Below are 14685 nucleotides of genomic sequence, written 5' to 3'. Positions count from 1 at the left end.
TGCAGAGAAATTACTATCAATCTAAAGTATCTGGGGCCTGAGCTCAGGCTGGGGTTAGTGGCTATTTTGCATTATATTGACCTGGTGAAATGCCAGTTGGTTTTTCTAAAATAAAAATAGCAGTAGCCAATAATTAATGTTCCCATAGTTAATTAAATTGGTCCAGCTGGTAAAGTGAAGCCATACACTCTGGCTTCAGAGATTTGCTGCTGTGGGTCACGTCCACATGCATGCCTCTAAGGGCTGTGTGAGTGCACAGGTCATGAGTGTGGTGCCCTGCTCAACCCTTCCCAGAGCAGCTCCAGTAACACCAGTGACATCCCCAAAACCACCCTGGGGACTTGCTGCTTTCCCTTTCTCGAGCAGGCTGGAGCCACTGACCTCTCCTCCTCCTGTGCCAAGTCATCACTCATCTGTGGGTTTATTAGCTGTTTATGAACATGCTCTAATGTTTTAGGGAACAAAGCTGACCTTGGCTGTGTGCAATTACCCCGGCTCAGAGCTGTGTGACAGTGCAGAGGGATATGTGCACCTCAGGGACATGTCCCCTCCCTGTGGGGGCAGGAGGTCTTGACCAAAAGAGATGGATGAAATAATGACATTAAGTTTAATGGGATGTTGCCAATAGTACAGAAGCAGCTCAGCAGTTTCCTTAAAGCCCCTGTTTAGTGCAGTGGGACAATTTCTGTTCTGGCAACGGTCTGGTGCCACTGAATTACAGTTTGGCCTATTTGTGTTTGGGTTTTTGCTTTAAATCTGTTGTGTTTATTTTCTTCTTATTAGGGCCATGTTCTTGTAAGAATGGGACTTCACAGAACCACTACAAGGCATTTGGTTCATCAGTTTTTAATTAAATTTGAATTGAAGATTCTTTTTCCTCTAGGCTAATTTTCAAGTGACAAACAAAATCCCCTTAAGTGCCTTTTCTTTTCTGCCATAAACTAGTAAAGATGCTGTCAAATTCCCTCAGAAACCCAGCTTCTCCAGCCCCAGAAGAGTGCAGATTACTGTTCTATTAGAAACAGATCAGAGCAATTCTTTAGGTAAACAGGTGAAATAAAACCAGTGCCAGACCCCTCAGTGCTTGTGCCAGGTGACATCACTGGACCCCTTGAATGGGCATTGCTCACCAGGACCATCCTCTCTAACCTCTTTCCTGTGATTAACTTCAATTAGAGAGAACAGGCTTGATTAGACTGTGAGAGTAACTTCTCCGAAAGCCACTCACTATTCTTGCTGGGGCAAGGGAAGAGTGCAGGGCTTAGTGAAGGAATAACCTCTGCAGAATTAACTTCCTGCTCTTTTCAAATGAATTTTCAGGCCTCTGAGCACTGCCGTGTGGATCCTGTAAAAGATAAAAAGGTTGATTTGGAAAAAAAATTGTGTGTGGTACCTCCTGTACCTCCTACCCACTGATGCTCAATGTTACAGCATTGATGCATCTGGTACGGTTGTGTTGAAATTGCTGATAATTACCTCCATCTCACTGCGTTTCAGTTCTCGATAACAATGTGCAACAGCTCCGTGTCATTTCCTTTCTTCCCTGTACACACCAATCTGCTGGATTCATCTTTCCAGAAGTACAAGCTGAGGATGATAAGGATAATTGATGATTCCCTTCTGGACCGGGTCATTATTAATAGCTGTGCTCACTTAGGCTGTCAGCTAATCTCTGCTGCAGAGGGTTTATCTTGGTGTGCTCGCTGTGCTCCCCACTGGCGGAGGAAACGTGCTGTGCAGAAATTACATTCCTTCTTAAGCTCCTGTTCTGGTATTCAAATTTGAAATTTTTGGTTCAGCCAGACAAAGCCAAACTCTCAAACTCATCCCACCAGCATGGTTGGAGCTACTGGCAGTTTCCAGGTTAGCTTCTATGGCTTGAGTAACCCATGCTCCCAGGGTATCCCAGTACCTCTAGTCCTTGGTGTGACAGCCTTCCCAGAGTGCTGGGAGGCAGGACAGTGCACCTGCACTGCTGCCAGTGGGGTGTGCCCTCAGTGGGCAGGGCTGCAGCTCAAAGCTGCAATGCTCAGCATCCCCCCGAGCGCAGCGCTGCGGTGCAGGAGCTGCTTTGGGGCAGGAGGAGAACGCTGCCTAGGGAGGCAGGACCTCAATGGCAGTGAAACAAGCAGTTGCCCTTGAAATATCAATGGGTTAATACTGTTCCCCAGTGACATCTGTTCTTTGGCTTCTGCTAAAATGAAACTGGTTGAGATTTTCCTTTCTTTTAATCTGAACGGTTAAAGGAAAAAATTCTTTGTAGGGATTGTTTTGGAGAATTTAAACAAGTGGCATTTTTGCATGCTGAATGTTGATATTTTGTCATAGGTCTTCATATTTCATCCATTAAAAAGAGTTCCCAAACCCTCCGCTGTGGCTAGCTTTGTGCCAGGTGATGCTTTGGTCCTTGAACCAGTTGTAGCAACTGGAGCAGAACCTGGGTCCCTGGGGTGGGCTGCACCCACAGAGGAACCTTGAATTGTGTTCATGGCTGAGGGGCAGCAGTTCCAGATTTTTCACCACCTGCCATGATAAATCTCCTTCCCTCCCTCCCCTTGCACCTTCAAGAAGTTGTTCCTTTTATTTGCGAAGTAGAAAAGTGATTTTTAGAAGGTGAAAGAGTATTTCTGAGTTTGATAGCATGATTAGCTGGGCTCAGAATATTGTTATGGCTTATCTCGCTCTTCTGTGATAACTCAGAAAAACAATAAATGTCTTCTTACAGCAGACTGACATTCAGTATTGAAATTGGTCTCCTAATCTTTATGTGATTGCTTTCTCTGTGATAGAAATATTGCCTCTTGTAGGGTATTTATTGTCTAGTTCTTTCCAAAGTATTGACTTTATGTAACCGTTTGATATACATCAAATCCCTCAGAGATTTAATAAACTCTTCTGGTCAGTCTTCTGTTGTAAACACATTGAGATTTATGGTCATCTTAGTGGAAAGCCCTTTTTCGCTGAAATTCTCTGCTTCCAGATATCGAAAGATACGAATGGGAGCATAGATCAGTGCGGGGATCTGCGCTCGCAGCTGTTGCACGCTGCTCAGGAGCCGTTGGCGGCTGGAGCCAAGTGTGTATGTCGGGGGATGGAGCAGCTGCCAGGGCTGGGCTGGGGGCACCAGGACCCTCCTGTGCCCGCTGGGGCTGTGGCTGCAGGGCCCGGAGAGCCAGCTGGGCTCATCTGTCCCCGACACAGCTTGCCTCCAGGAGCATTCCTGGAGGAATGGAAATATCTGCTGTTACTCAATTATGCATAAAGTCAATGTATTGGTGCTGTGCTGCAGCACCTGGAATTGAGAGAAATGGAAAACTGGGAAAAGAAACATACAAGCCTCATGAGCAGCCACATGTGTGTCATTTCCTTGCCAGGTTCCTCGTGCTTTCCCACCCTCTGACTTCTTGGAGCTATTAGTTCTTATTCTGAAACCAGACCATATGAAACTTTAAAAGTGTCCTTTGCTTTGGGATTGGAGAGGGGAGGAACACACTTGTTTTTAGGAAGAAACTTTTCTCCATACAGGAATCAGCTTTTCAGGGACAGCTTGCAAGAAATCCAGCCGAGCTCTTCAAATTCACTCATTAAATGCAAATACTCTCTTTTTCATCTTACATTAACCTCCCTTTAATGGTGTGAAAATGTCTTTTCATTTCACAGCTCAGCATTAAAAGACTATATAGTGAGAGGTTTCTGAAGTGTTATAAATCAATAGCAGCTAGAGAGCAGAGCAGGTTCCTGCTTTGCTTGCAGTGGGGAGGAGCTGCTGTTCCTATAATGTCCAAATCAATCCCCTTAGGCTGGCAGTGCATCCAAACCCTGCCCCTACCAGCTGCTGGAAGTCTGGCTCTAGAAAGGAAGTTCTGGATTGAGGCTTTCCTCTTATTTTGGTGAGATGAATTTCAGTTTCCCCTCTGATGGTGCAATTTAATGGACAAATGCCGTTTGCAGATGCCTCTCCACAGGCTTTGCATTTCCTGTTGTGGCGGTGGTGGTGTTCCTGCCCTTCAGCTCTTCTCCCGGGCAAGAGTGAGAGGCAGCAGTGAAGATAAAATGTTTTTCCTCACCTGCCTGTTACAGAAGGTGCCTGTCTTGCTTCTCTGGCTGCTTCATGACTTGGGGACAGGTAATTAGTTGGGGCGGTGGTGAAACCTCAGATAAATGGTGTGATTCCATGGCTTCTCTGCTGATGGGAACACTTAATGGGAAACTTACTGGGAATGATAAAGTGATGTATTTAAACAAGCTAAAAAGAGAATCTGGGTGATGTTTTGAGGCAGCATGACAACCACAGCTCTCTGGCAGCTGACTATTTCCACTCTGCAAACCTAAACCTAGAACTGCGGGCTGGTGTGCACATCACTGTGCCCAGGGCTGGACCTGGTCCTTGTCCTTGTCCCTCATTTGTGTGTGGTGGTGCACCAGGCTGGAATCTCCCTCAGAGGAAAAATTGGGAACAACTCTCGGGGTGCTGCCAGCCACCCAGTTTGCTCCTTGGCACATCAGGTTGTTGCCATTGGAGCAGCAAGCAGAGCATTCATGTGGAGCTGAAACCTTGCAGTGTTATTTCATCTCCATTATTTTTCCCTCCTGATCTATTGAGATATAACCACTTTCAAAGACAGGGACAGATTATGGTCACGGAGATGGCTTAGCTGGGACACAGCTAGTCATTTTTCCTTGCTGATATTTTATTAATATATGTTATTAACCTTGATTCTCCTTCCCCACGGTGCTTTATCATCTGAACTAATTAATTCTTCTTGCAAGATGTACAGGGAAGGGATGGGCATGTAAAGGAGATGCATCTCCAGGTGGCCACAGTGGTACCTGCAGTGAGGGGTGATGCCAGCTGAGGAGGAGACCTGGCACACAGCAAACAGAACCTGGACGTGTGCACCTGTAGATTGGCTGAACTTGTCCCTTTTAGCTGGCACAAACACTGTGGGAGATGATACCTAAGGAATAACATTTCTGCTTTTTGATGAACATGAGATAGCCAGGAAGAATAAACAGTTTCTTTGGTTGGTGGCTCGCAGCCAGCGCGGTGTCAGGGTGTGCAGCACTGACCTGGCCCCCCGGATCCCCCTGCTCTCCCCAGGCTGCTGTGGTTGATGCTCAGCCCCAGCCCAGCCATGAGGGCCCAGCAGGATGGAACAGGGCTGTGGCACAGGGTCCCCTCTCTCTGCCCCTCACTCCACCGTGTGCCAGGGCTCCAGCCCCAGGAGCTCACCAGCAACTCTGTGCTCCCAACAGCTGCTATTAACACCATTCCTCCTTTTCTTTCAATGACCCCCACCCCCCTCTCTTGTTTCACTCTTTCCTTCTCTCCCACCTCCCTGCTCCAGGGCTGACATTTGCTAATAGCGGTGCATTGGTAGAGAAGCATTGGAAGTCTGAACGAAACTGGGTGCCTGCTATAGCCTGGCAGAGTAAATGTAATCCTGTTAGCAAGATGAAAATACCATATGCCAGGGAGAGATGGAAGGAGATCAGAAAGGATGACTGTGCTTGCAGAGGGCAAAAGAAAATACGTACACAAATTCATTCAAAACGAAATAAAAATTGACTGAATTTGTAAACAATGTTAATGTCCTGAAAATGGCTCATCTGATTCATCCTACCCAGAGATCTCATTGCACTGAGTGACCTCTGTGTTCCCAGCCTGGGTTTATGCTCTTTATCTGCAGGGTCCCTGGTGCTGGTGAGAAATGGCACTTCCAAAACGATGCATTTGCTCCTGAGCCACTGCAGGACTGTGGAACGGAGGGGAGTCCTGTGTCCCACGGTCTGAGGGGCTGTTTGTCCATTCTCGCTGGGAAATTCAGAACCTCCAAATGCTGAAGGGGAGAGGAGGTTCCAGGGAGATCTTCCCGCAGCTTTTGAAGCTACTTTATATTCAGCAACAAAGTCTTCACTCGGATGAGCCAGTGCTGTCAGATCTGCCCACGGTGTCCGAGCATGCAGCGCAGCGAGGGCTGGAGCCAGGCACTGCCCCGGGCTGGGGACACTGGGGACACTGGGGACACTGGGGACTGTGGCCATCCCCTCCTAGGGCCCGTGGGCACCCACGTGCTGCCACAGGCCGGTGTGGCTGGGGAGAGGGAGTGGGAGCATATTGTCCTTGATGCCAGGAGAGATCTGAAATCCAAATGTTGTTTCAGGGAGAGCATCTCTGAGAGCAGCCTACAGCGTTTTACAGACATTTGAGTGTTCTTCCCTTTGAACTAAGCTGCAATTTGTCTTTGTAGATGTCTCTAATACATTAATACAAATGGTGTAGTAGTGGAAATGCATTATAATACTGCACAGTGTTGCTCTTAGTAATTCTCCTCCTTCAGCAAGCGAACACTTCCTCGCTCATTTGTATTCATTGTTTTGATGCTTAACTTGAAAAATGTATATTATACAACAGGCTGAAACCCATGACGAATAAAAGGAAAGAACCCAAGGGGATAATAAGCATCTCAGCACTGCTGTGATGTCTCCTGCTGCTAACATCAAAGCAACCCAAGGCATCACTGCTGTGTGCAGAGGACAGGGAGTTCCATGGAGTTCCATCTCGCCATGGGGATGGGGACCCTGACAGCAGGGAGCCCAGGGAGTACCAGCAGGGCCAGCACTGCAGGGCTGGTCCCTCCTGTCCCGCTGTCCCTGCAGCTGGGTCACAGCCCTGCAGTCCCCGCTGCCTCCTGGGCAGCCGTGCAGCAGCACCTGTGCCCCGGTGCCCCTCAGCCTGGCTGCCTGCTCTGGGTGACCTCAGATTCTCCATGCAGTCTCTGATGTGTGAGGGGAGGTTTGGGTTATTCCATACATTGTTATCTCCAGTAACCTCGTCCGCATCTTGCCTGGTAATTCAGACCATAGAATCCTGGATTTAGTTTTGGGGGTTTACTGTCATGGATTTTTACCCTGCGAGTGTACCTGTAAAGCCATTGATATTCAAATAACTTCACTAAATAAGCAACTGTGCCAGAGTAGTTATTTATTACTATTTATGATGAGACTTATCTAACTGATTTCTCCAACACATTTCTCCAGAGGAAATTAGATACATTGCTTAGTTAAAGCTGTGCCAAGGAGGAAATGTTTCTATAAATACTTACCAACTCATCTGGAGAGATGATAAGTGCTGGTGTGTCCTTCACAATGTCACGTTAGTTGCTGAGTCTGGTTTAAAATTCAGTTGTTTATGTTCCTGGGAGAAAAAAAATCCGATGGTTCTAAAGTGAGGAACAAAGTATATGCAAAAAATCAGTCCTGAACTCTGAAACCTTGAATCTAAGGGCTTTTTATTCTTTTCTATTAGATTCAGTAGGGAATAAATTGCCAGCCAGGCTAACATAGTGTGCTTGCTTACCTGGCACTGGAGGACAAAGTGACCCAGGGTGGCAGCCAGGGTGTGTGTGCCACAGTGCAGTGGTGGAGCAGCGTCTGTGCCCAGCCCTGGCATGCCCTGTGTCCCGCTCAGCAGGAGGAGGCACAGTCCTGCCCACGACTGCAGCGCCCTGACAACAGCTGAGTACGAAATTGCACTTCAATTACACTGAAAATTGTTACGAGAAAGGAAGTTTAGTTGTGAATCAGGCTGAGGCACTGTATGAAATGCATTCAGATAAGAAAAAGAGTTACCTAAATCTCAGATTTTGCCAGTTACAAAACCTCTTGTGGTTGTCTGCAGGCCTGGGAAATGGAAACAGACAGCAAATAATGAAAAACATTCCTATAGGCTTCTACCTATGGATTGCAGGAGGGATGCAGGGAAATTGCATCCTGGTTTACATGAAATAATGCACAAAGAGCTGGAATGGATGAGTGAGATTGGGGTCCACCCTCAGCATTCCTCCAAAAGCACACAGAAGCTCTCATTTCCAGTGCCAGCCCTTGCTCAAGGTGACTCCTCAGTTCTGCTGCTGCTTCAGCCACAGGGGTGACCCAGGGGCCCCCAGTGATTTATTTGTGATAACTGACCATTCAGAAACAGCTGTGGGTGCCAGCAGCTCCCCAGGGCCCGCGGGGGAATGCTGGTGCCCCTGCACGTCCCCTTGTTCCCCTTGGCCCATGCCTTGATTTATTTATTTCTTTGAGTACCTTTCCTCCTGATTTTTAAAAGCTCAAATATGGACACTGTTTTGCTGCTGGCTCTGAGGTAATGGGGTTTTTTGCCAGTTAGCTTATTATACAATCTCAAATGTCAAGAAATCCACCTACCAGGCTGTCTCTGCCTTAATAGCTCTATTACCAGCTCTAGCTAGTTTCAGAATAAACTCTAAAACTATGGCTAAACACACACATTGCATCTAGCTGCAGCAGTTAAACAAGCTAATTCCCTCTCTTGTCTGGAAAATTGTTCACTCAACAGCTCTTTGGACCTGTCAGGTTATTTTTAGCCACAATTAAGACACCAACATACAATGTCATAGCACCCCTTCTGTTAACTGATGTGCCAGTACTTTTTTATTCAGTAAACTATTAAAAGTTTTAAATTTTTAGTATTTAAAGCCTTGAAGGAGAAAGCCCCCCTAGTATTGATGCCTGATGACATTTAGTCAATGAATTAAGAAAAAAAAGAACGGTGATGGTTCTGACTGTCTCCCAGCTCTTGCTAGCACTAAATTACAGAATTAATGGGCTTTTAGAAGAGACTGACACACAGTTACTGTGGTAAAGACAATTAAAAGTGGAAAGCCACTTTTCTCACCACATTTAATTTTAACTGGAGTCTTTGAGACTCAATAAATCTTTTTCTTATTTCATTGTCACATTTTCCACAGGTATTCAAGTTTTTAAGGAAAGTTCCTGCTATAAACAACTTAATTTTTTCTTTCTTTGAATCTTTTGCTATTGTCTTTTTTCCATTCCTCAATAAGGAGTTGAGATGCTTTCCCATCACCAGCATTCTACTTTCTTTAGAATTCCTGTTACTAAAATGTGGCTCAGGTTTTATGAAAATACAGTGGGGCAGGAGTCTCAGTCCCATCTGGGGTTTCTCTGGCAAATCTAGCTGTCGGGAAAAAAAAGCAGACAAAGGCACTTGTCTGCAGGAATATCTCAGGGCAGTGGGACCAGGGTGTAGAAGAGGGTTTTTTTAAGAAAACAACATCATGAAAATGCAAATTTTTATGACAGTTTTGGAAACAGACTCAGAAAGTCTTTCTATTCCAAGCGCTTGAGCTTAATTAGCCTTTCCTTAAGATAATGGTATGAAATAGAAATGTCAATTTTGTTTAAAAACAGTTTCCTAAGAAACACTTCTTAAAGAAGTTGCAGAGAATGGATTTATCCAGGCCCAGTGGCTGTTCAGAGGATGCTGCAATGATTCAGCATTTCCCCATGCAATGGCTCTCTACAGGGTTTATTAGCACAGCCTGCTCCAATGCCTCTTGGAAAGCTCTTGGCACAGCACGCTGTAAGTCTCTTCACTTGCCAAAAATTGTTTTAGGCTCTTGTTCAATATCAAGTTCATGTTGTGACCTTGGGTGGAAGCACCAGGAGACACAGTGCTGCTGCTTCTACCAGTCAGTGCCTTTAGGGCAATTTCTGTGGGGAGATGAGCCGTGGGTCAGGCGATCTCCTGGTCAGGGGCACGGTGGTGCTGCTTGGTGGCATGCAGCAATGCACGCCCTGTGAGCAGTCTGGGCGGGCACAGCTCAGCGTGGCAGCCCAGTGGAGATACCCACATTCAGCAGTGTGAGCACAAGTTCATTCTGATGGCAGCTTTAGTAGAGGAACAGGACTCTGGAAGACAGGAGAGCTTTAATTCCTTCCCTGCCCTGGTCCTTCTGACAGCTCTTGGCAGGACCATCATGACTTGTGGTTGTCTTCCACCTTCCCCAGCTCGCTGCCACTGCAGATCTGCCCTGAGCTGATGCAGAGCAGCTTCCCTTGCCATGCAGAGGCAGCAGCATTAATGTCAGGTGACATTTATACCTCCCTCCCCACTGACTTAACATCGTGTGAGTGGTTCAATGTCTCCACACAGATTGATGGAGCAAATTACCCTTGCGAAGGACCTGTGTCTCTCTGACTGTAGGGACTCGGGTGACTAATTCCAGCCTGACACTTCCCTTCCAAGGCAGCAGCATTGAGACGTGTCCTGGCCATGCCCCCGTGCTGCTTCCCAGTTGACTGGTTGATGCATGGCCGGCCTTGGCGTGGCAGCAGTGCTGATGGATGCACTGCCCGGCTCTGTGGCGGTGCCTGGCCAGCATCTGGCACAGCCTGCTGCTGCCCCTGCTCCCAGGCACCTCGCCCCTCAGAGCAGCCCCACGTCCCTTAGGGACCTTGTCAGGAGCACTGGTGCCCAAGGGGTTAAAGGAGCTCCGCAGCTGGGCCCTGTGGCTCACGCTCTCCACTGGGTTATAGTCAATCCCTGTATGATGTTGTCAGTGAGGGTGAAATGAACTTGCAGTAGCTGAAAGCAAGGTAGGTTAATTAAAAACCTTGATCAAAGCATCATACACCATATAAACGGTTACATCTTCTAATTATTTTTAAATGGTCTCTCAGGCAGGGTGGCCAACAAGCAGTCCCTGTTCCAGGGCCTGTGAGCTATGGAATTGTGTCATCACGTCAGATACAGTTATCACTGGCTGTCCGAACGAGAGAAGGGAACAGCCCGGGATGGTCCCCCTGTTGAGGGTGACAATGAGGAATTGGTGACGAGTCCTTAGCCCTGGTGTGAGGGGTTGGGCTGGGAGTTGCACCGACCCTCCCAGCTGGTGCGAGCCTGGCCGAGCCGGCCTTGCATCCTGGCCGTGTCTCAGCTCTGAATCCCACACCAAGGGAGGGAGTTTCAGCACCTGCTGGATGTTTTGGTTCTCACAAGCACTTTGTGCTGCAGGGTGAAATCAGATCAGTCAGCCCAGCACCCAAAGCAGCTCTCTGTGCTTCCCAGCACACTCTCTCCTTCAGCAGGGAGCTGCCACCTGCCCCAGGCTCTGTGACAGCTCCGACTTCGGGAGGGCAGAGGGGCACAGGGCACAGCAGTGATTATCCAAGGAAGGTTTCAGTGGGAATTTTAGGTTACAAATGATAATTCTGAACTCTGTGTAGGAGAGCTGGGAGCTTTCAAATCCTCCCCACCACAGCATGGTGTCCAGGCACAGGTACCATGGGTGTCAGTGCAGGGATGTGCTGTAGTGAGAACAGCAAAGGTTCTTCCAAATCCCTTCTCCTGGCATGTGAAACGGGACCAGAGTAGCATGTGCTTCCTCCTGCCCTTTGGCTTTTGTATCTTCCTGTGCTGTCAGAGGTCTGTATTTACCATACATTATACACTTAGAAAATGACAGGCCTGTAAATCTGGCTGAAGGCAGTTTTATGGTGGTGTGAATACAAATAAATAGCATTTCCAGTGCAATACTGGGATAGTCTGAGCTGTCTTGGGTGGGGTTCTGCAATTGCAAAGACTTCCTTTCTTGTGTTGATTTTGGATTTCATGCAAACATTGTTTCTATCCTATTATTTAGCCCCTGGGATAGGACTTTTGGAATACAATGGTTTCTTGTATAAAGGCCCAGGTTTGAATCCAGCAGTGTTCCTCTCCTGTCCTGTGGTTTTGCTGTGAGAGGGGAAAGAAGCGCTGGAGAAAAGAGCAGCACAGGCTCACGCAGCTAATGAGAGCAGGGTGTGAAAGCGCCCTGTCTTTCCTTCCCACCAGCAGGGATGGACCCTAGCGCGAGCTGCAGCGCCGAGACACGTGGGAGGTGTCGCACACGGTTTGCTCATCACCCGTTTGCTGCAGAGGCAGCTCGTCGCTTCTCCCCGGAATGAAAAAGAAGGACAAGGGCACCTCAGGTAGAGGATTTGTGTGGCCTTGGTGACCTGGGCTGGAGCAGCGGCCACCGTGCCTCAGGGGCCAGCAGCAGGGGAGGGGAGGCCAGAGCATCTCAGCCCCCCCAGCGGCCCAGGCCCTTCAGAGCACCACAAGGGGCTGGGGTCGGTGGCCCAGGACCTTGAGAGCACCATGAGGGGCCGGGGGTCATTCCTGGTGCAGCTCCGAGCACACCCACCCCACCAGCTCAGAGCTGAACTGCGTTTGAGAGCCCAGTCCTGTGTTCTGCAGTGAGCAAGGGAGCTGTTCACAGCATCCTGCCATGAACTGGCTTCAAGAGGCCCCTTGAGCTCTCTCAATTAATTAGTTTGATGAGGAGCTGGGTTAGTTACCAAGCCCGTGAGCCTCAGAAGCCAAGTTAGAGAGCAGCTGTGAACTGGTTTGTGCTCCTAGGCCAGCACAACCAAGGCTGCTCTGCATCTCCCACTTGCTTCAACAGTGTCGTGCCCTTTCTCCTTTCTTTCCTATCAAACCCCATTCCCTGGGCTGCTCTCGCTCCTCCTCCAGTGCTGCAGAGGACAGCTTTTCCCACTTCCAGTATGGTTCTGCGCAGCCACTCACCTCTCAGTGTCAGTGTGATCTGTGTTACAGAGACATCAAAGCACAGCATCCTCTGGGAAAAGGAGAGATAAGGAGAGAAGAAAATGTTCCAGAAGCACCGACAAGCAGGAGTTGTGTTCAGCCCCTTTTGGAACAATAATCTCCCGAAGGTGTAGGAGCGCTCCAGCAACGCGCAGCAGGAGCAGCCGGGGCTCTGTGCGCAGCGTAATCTGATCATGCTCTGTTTGGATAAGAAACACAGTTTCATGCTTTTCACTTGCTAGGAAAGAGATTTATTATGAAAATCAGGTCCCTGCCTCAGAGCACATAAAAAACAGTTGGCTTCATAACCTTGGGGGAAAAAAATAAATAAAGAAATCCCATGAGACACACGTGAGAACTGAGTAAGTATTAAAACATATGTTGGAACATATTGATCCCTGAAAGCCTCCTGCAGCAGACATGAATCTTTTTCATTTCGAGCCCCACTGATGGTTTAATGAGGATGGTGTGTGCCACTCACCTGGATCAATAATTTTTGCACATTCCTGCCAAGCCCCCACCACAGGCCCTGTCTCAACCCAGCAAAGAAGACCTTGCCATGTTTCAGCTGAGTGATATCAAAGCTCTGCAGGGAGCACAGCACAGCCCTGGCCAGGCATCTTATCTCAGGCTCCAAGGGCTGCCACCTTCATCAAGGGACATCCGAGGACCTACAGCGGACCTGTGGATCAGCATCCCTCCTGCTAGTTCTTGTCCACAGTAATGTCCCAGTGACACCTGGCTTGGTGTGAGCAGAGTGCCTGAAATGGATCCTTTTATTCCTCTTTCAGGTGCACCAGATTTTTCCTTCTTCTCCTCTTAAAGTGCATGTGTAATAAATATAGCACAGGCCTAGGAGGATGAAAAGATGAATCACAGCTATGAAAATATTTAACTATATTTTAAGCAGGACTCCCAACAGGTACAATCATAGCCATCTACCCTGACATGCTTCAGAGGCATCAAAAGATGGTTTTTCCACCACTGAGTTACCGTTAATTATTCTTAAAATAAAGTGCTACCATGCAGCATTAATTCAGAAGAAACTGTAAGTTCCTTGCTATTTTCTACAGCTTGTTTTCACAGTGAATTAATGGGAGTTAATTTAGCAGTTCACAACAAACAGGACCACTGCAGGAATACAAACTAGGTGTTGCTTCCTGAATTCTTCCTCCCTCTTGTTAGTGCTCCTCTTTGGCTTTTATTAGATGTAGTACAAAAGGTCTTAGTCTGGCAGAGAGTAAATTTGCTGGAAAGGCAGAAATCAGGAAAAAATACTGCATGGTTTTCTCCTCCTGTGGATATTAACAGTTTGGCACAGATACATTGCTCTCTCGGTGGAAAAGAATGGTAAAAAATGGGCTCTAATTTTTTGCAGTATGTTAATATTAGTATCTATGAACCGTATGGTGTTGTCATGTCTGTGTAGCATGTCCTTTGTCCAAGACTGATCCCAGTTTTCTGAAGCAAGAACCATTTCAGCCCACAGGTGGCACTTTGACTGTCGATCACTTTCTCTAAAAATGCAAGACATTTTAGTCCTCACTGAGATGGAAAACTAAAATAAGCAATTTGGAAAGCATTCTGCATCTTGGAGAGGCTTTCTATAATTTATTCAAACTCAGCTTGAAATAGAGAAATGGTTTTACCCCCAGAAGCATCCAAAAATACATTGTGTCAGCAAGTGCCTTGTGTAGGAAAATCACCAAATCTTCAAAAGCTGCAGGTTGAGGTTGCTGTGCTAACAAAGGGCTCCTTTACAGCTGCAGCTCCTGTGCAAGCCAGATGCTCAGCAAGTGTTGGGGTCCAGCTGGTGTGTGGCCAAGAGGCTCTTCAACAGCAATGTCCCCACGGCCAGATAGGAATTTTGGGGTCCCCCTTAGCCAGTCCAGAAGCTGCAGGGATGCACAGAGGTTCCTTGGGCATTCCAGGAGAGCAGGATGCTCCTGCCTCCTGGCTCAGGCTTGGTTCTCTGTGGTGCCGGAGATGGGAGTTAATGTTTACTGCAGCGGGCATCCGCTCTAGGAGGTCACAAGGAACAGGAGGAATGTCCCAAGCTGTGTCAGGGGAGGTTTGGACTGGATACTGGGGAAATTTCTCCACGGAAAGGGAGTCCAGCCCTGAGCAGGTTGCCCAGGGCAGTCGTGGAGTCCCATTGTTGGATAGATTGGGGAGACATGCAGGTGTGGTACCTGGGGACAGGGTTTGGTGGTGGCCTTGGTTTAGTGCTGGGGGAACGGTTCCGCTTGGGGGTCCTGAGTGGCTTT

General features: G+C 47.8%; 1 long non-coding RNA gene across 3 annotated transcripts; it reads right to left on the bottom strand.

Annotated features, from left to right (window-relative positions):
• Nucleotides 1-830: 830 nt before the first annotated feature.
• LOC134427809 (uncharacterized) lies at nucleotides 831-12550 on the bottom strand. 3 transcript variants are annotated; one of them, XR_010030236.1, is made up of 4 exons: nucleotides 12398-12550; nucleotides 7107-7198; nucleotides 1477-1587; nucleotides 831-1345 (listed from the first exon to the last, which is right to left on the bottom strand). It is a non-coding gene; the product is annotated as an uncharacterized LOC134427809 (long non-coding RNA). The 3 variants fall into 3 exon arrangements; XR_010030235.1 differs by lacking the exon at nucleotides 12398-12550 and adding an exon at nucleotides 7361-7458; XR_010030234.1 differs by lacking the exon at nucleotides 12398-12550 and adding an exon at nucleotides 7361-7414 and having other exon boundaries at nucleotides 7107-7223.
• Between the last annotated feature and the right edge of the window lie 2135 nt (nucleotides 12551-14685).

This window comes from Melospiza melodia, chromosome 21, assembly GCF_035770615.1.
Source record: "Melospiza melodia melodia isolate bMelMel2 chromosome 21, bMelMel2.pri, whole genome shotgun sequence".
NCBI lineage: Eukaryota > Metazoa > Chordata > Aves > Passeriformes > Passerellidae > Melospiza > Melospiza melodia.
The sequence above is the reverse complement of the archived record's forward strand: the minus strand, read 5'-3'. Positions and strand labels throughout refer to the sequence as shown.